Source organism: Misgurnus anguillicaudatus, chromosome 13 (genome assembly GCF_027580225.2).
Source record: "Misgurnus anguillicaudatus chromosome 13, ASM2758022v2, whole genome shotgun sequence".
NCBI lineage: Eukaryota > Metazoa > Chordata > Actinopteri > Cypriniformes > Cobitidae > Misgurnus > Misgurnus anguillicaudatus.
In genome coordinates this window covers 9,638,843-9,643,519 of record NC_073349.2, presented here as the reverse complement: position 1 = coordinate 9,643,519, position 4,677 = coordinate 9,638,843, and the positions used below count along the sequence as shown (strand labels likewise).

The 4,677-nt window shown below is 33.1% G+C and overlaps 1 long non-coding RNA gene across 2 annotated transcripts; it reads left to right on the top strand.

Annotated features, from left to right (window-relative positions):
- The first annotated feature begins 1,803 nt into the window (after positions 1-1,803).
- LOC129423522 (uncharacterized) lies at positions 1,804-2,305 on the top strand. 2 transcript variants are annotated; one of them, XR_008637763.2, is made up of 2 exons: positions 1,804-1,944; positions 2,204-2,305. It is a non-coding gene; the product is annotated as an uncharacterized lncRNA (long non-coding RNA). The 2 variants fall into 2 exon arrangements; XR_012373060.1 differs by having other exon boundaries at positions 1,813-1,954.
- The last annotated feature ends 2,372 nt before the right edge of the window (positions 2,306-4,677 follow it).

Sequence of the window (4,677 nt, the reverse complement as noted above, 5' to 3'; positions counted from 1 at the left end):
ATGCACCAAAGCAACTGAGAAAAACTGTAATGTTCATTCATCAGTTCATGATCTCATGAACTTCAATGCTCATACAATGTTACTTTTTAACACTAATATATTTTGTTAATATAACATAGACTATCTGTCTGTGGATTATATATACACTAAGGCCTAGTTTCACAGAAAATACTACTGGACTAAGAATTAGTTAAATTAAGATTAATGCCTTAGAAAATGTATTTTTGTATGAGTTGCAATATTTTTCAGAAAACTTGACTCTTCTGTAGTTACATTGTGTAGTAAAACTGACAGAAAATTAAAAGTTGCAATTTTCTAATCCGATTATCCAAGGTACTGTACTCTCATTCCTGCATAATAATCAAGGACTTTGCTATTGTACCATGGCTGGAGGAGGTGCAATGATGTTACACAGTGGCCAAAAATAGTTCCCTTGGTAACTTTCAATAGCAGAGGGCTGTTTTCGGGTGCTGCATAATATCACTGCATAATATCACCCACTGCAACTATAGAACAGTTAAGTTTTAAATAGGAAAAATATCGAAACTCTCCGGTTATTTTTAAGTGTGCTGCTAATTCTCTTATCGGATTCAATGGATTATGCGAAGCTATGTTAAAAGTGGTACCACCCGACCCGGAGATTGGCTGAATAGATCCCAAAATGGTAAAATTGAAATATTTAAGTTGAGTGTCCCTTTAAGATTTGTCAGTGCAAGTTATTTTCTGTTGACTCTGTGAAACCTTGGGTAAGAGTTTTATTTTATCAAAGGGGATTTTGTTGTGTTTTGAGACAGTTCCACTTGCTGTTTATAAATTTTATGAAATTGGCTTTAAACTGATCACTTATAAATTAATTTTTTTCAAAATTTTCTCATTTGCATCTTGTTCTTAACCTTTAGGAATTCATTTTTTTCAGATGAACAGAAAATATATTTTGATCAATCAATTATGATAGTCTATTATGGCATAGATGTACAATGATAAATATGGCTGCATTTTAATTATAAAATTACAAAACCTGGTTTATAGAATTACAACTTTAAAGCTGTCTAAAGTGAATACATTACTGAATAGTGAATAAACTTTTGTGTATTGATGTGAATCATTGTCATAATGAGCACAGTCATATTTATTATACTGTATGACTGTATGCCTTTAATATTAAATGTAAGTAGCCTTAATAACATCTTGCGTCTGTTCCCCTGTGTTATCCTTGGTTCACAGAGGACATCTAAGACAAATAAGTTCAATTCCACTTTACTATGATGTTCACCCCACAATTGATCCACTTGATGTCTACTATCATGCTACCAAATTAATGAATTCCCATTGACAATTGATTACTTCCTTGTGAATTTTGCAGGGATGCTGAATTCTATAATGTATTATAGACTATATTCTATGACTTAGTGAATACTAAATGACAATTTCAATTGAGAATTTTAATTCTGATGTGAGAAGTGTACAAAAGTGACTGAGAAAAACTGTAATAACAAAATTGAATACCTCCATACTTTATTATTTCATAATATTGTGGCAGTGCAGAAACTTTACGCCACTATATTTTTACATTCTTATTATTATTCATGTTTGTGTCCACGAATCGATCAGACAGGGAGGAGTAATGGGTGGAGCTAACCTGGAAGAACCGGAAGGAGAAAAGTAAATAAAACAGACTGCATTGCATCCGTAAGTACTGCGTCATTGTTTTTGTTTACCTGGGTGAGAGTGTGGGCCTGTCGTGAGAGGACGGATGTTGTTCGAATGATGGCTGTTGAGTTTATGGACGAGTGCAACGCGGAGCTTTGGCCTTGGATCGTGTGAGCATTATTTCCAGTCGATAACTTGAAATACGCTACGGACAACTGGATTGTTTTCCCGTCTGTTATGAGGACAGAGAGCTGCTACACCTCACTCCGAGGACCTCCACTTCCGTAAACTTTCGTTAGTACCCGTACGCTATTTCGTTGTATCCACCCTCATTCCTAACATTGATACACACACGCACACTCATAACCTTCAAACATCACTCACGATTAAAGATTTAAGTGCCACTTTGTATGTTTCATGTTGAAAATGATCGTTTATTAGAGGATTTGTGACTTGATTTATGTATAAATGTATATGCCGATTATTTACAAATGTTTTTTCTTTTTTCTTTTATGTGCACTCTGTGATATCTTGTGGAAAATGAACCATCAAGATGACGCTGTCCATACCCCGCCTGTATTTTTACAACATTGACATTTAAACGTCATATTTTTCATCTGAATTACCTGAAATAAACCACCAGCACCAAACTGCATCACTGGAGTACAATTGTGTGTTTTCTTCGTTGTTCTATTGTTGTATTTTTTTGTGTAACGGGTGGTTTGTTGCTATCCGGGGCTATTCTTAGGTCATATGAATTGACAAGATAAGTCTTGTCTGGCGCCCGAACATTTAAATAAAGTTTTAGTGTGGAGAAAACATTTAGTCACGTGACTTTGTGGCGTCGCGGTAGTGTCTCGGACCTGCGACACGGTGACCCGGGTTCGATTCTCCCCTATAGCAGATTTTGTTTTTTGTAAATATAAACTCTAACCAAAAGGGCCACCGTTACAATATACTTTGGGCAATTCACATTTATTTCTTATTTAAATAACGTAATATTAGTCTATTCCCATATTTATTCATATACTGCATCATAAAGTATATTTAAAAATTGCATTACTTTTTTCTTAGCTTTTTTCTTTACTTTATTTTTTCCATGAAAAGCTACTTTGAAATGATGTACAATTGTGAAAAGTGCTATATTATTAAATTAAATTGATTAACCTTAGAATGCATGACAGTTTTGTGACAGTGACACCTACTGGTGCATATAGATAAAATGTATATAAAACGTAAAAGTTATGTGCTTATTTTAAATTAATATTAATAAAGAAATTGTAAATAAAGGAATGCAAAATCACTTATACTTTCATTTAAATTCTATTTACTTTTTATACAACAATACACTGTATTGTTATGACAAAATCTTAAAATCATAGAATACATAGTATTATTACAAATTCATCAAGAAATGAAACAAAAGAGGAATAACAAAACAAATATCCTCTTTAATTTAAAAAAATTTAAATAAAGTCTTACTAATTATTAACAAAAGAAAGTTAATTTAACTTGCTAGAATTACAAAGAACTAATGCTTAAAATATTATAATGTAATAGTATATATACTTAAACAATATATATATATGTTGATGTTCATGCTATATTCAACATAATCTTATAATTAAATAATGACATTTCCACTGTAGTTTAGTTGATAAACAAAACCACACCAATGGGACAAGTCACCAAATAGTGTGAATTACAAGTATGAATTCGGATTAAACAATTTGTTTACTTGTAAGTGTAATGTAAGGTTTGTGTGTTAAAATCATACAATAATTAGAAAAATCACATTAAACATATTTTGCATTTACATTAAAACACAATGTGTCATCATAAAATGCATGTTGCATAAGATTGTAAGTTCAAGGTGAAATTTGTTTTATTGTCAATTCAGCCACAGGTTCAGCAAAAACAGAGAATTTTAATTATGTTACTTTTATATTCTAAACTCTACATTATAAACACTCTGGGGTGATTTCCCGGACAGGGAATTTTTAAAACTATTTATATAATTAAAACTAAAGTGTACTCCTAGTTTAAACAAACATACCTTACTAAAACATCACTTGTGTGCATTTTGAGGCAAAACAAAGGGCACTGATGTATTTTAAGATATGTCAGTGCAAGTTATTTTCAGTTTGGACTGATCCTACATTTATTTTAGTCTACAATTAGTCTAATCCCCGTCCATGAAACCGGCTCTATAACATTAAAAACTAAAGGAAGAATTTTTCAACAAATTACAAATCAATACAGATAAAACAAATAAACTATAATGTAAGAACACAATGCATGTGCAAATACTGTAGACTTTAAAAACTAATGAAATAAGTAGTTCAAATATAATTGATATGGTGCAAAGAGACTAATTTTAAACATGTTTAAGTGACAGAGAACTAATTAAGTCAAACTGTGTAATGAGTTTTCAGTCCAATGTTGCAATAAGGTGATGAGCATTCCAATGATGCACAAAGTAGCTAGTGCAAGTCAACATGTAAATTGTGGGTTAGTGAACTATCAAAGGGGCAACAGCAGGTGTAGAGATGGTATAATGCAATGAGTTGCAGATGGGAGGGGAGAGAGTTCAACTTTTTGACAGCTTGATATATGAAGCTGTCTTTCAGTCTGGTGGTCCTGACCTGGAAAATACCAGTCTCTTCTCGGATGTTAGTAAACTGAAGAATCTATGTGTGGGCTGGCTGGAATCATCTGCAATACAGAGGGCTTGCAGGTGAGATGTGTGCTATAAATATCTTGTAGCAAGTGGATAGCAACATCAATGATCTTTTCAGCTGCTCTTACTATGCATTGGAGGGTCCTATGGTGTCATACCACACAGTGATGCAGCTGGTCATGATTTTCTCAATAGTGGCTCTGTAAAAGGTGTGCATGATGGGGTTTACCACTCTGGCTTTTTTGTAGAATAAGTATAGTGGCTGGTGTGCTTTTTGGCCAGTGATGCGATGTTGTCAGTCCAGGAGAGGTCCTATGTGATGTGTACTCCCAGTAAATTTTTGCTAG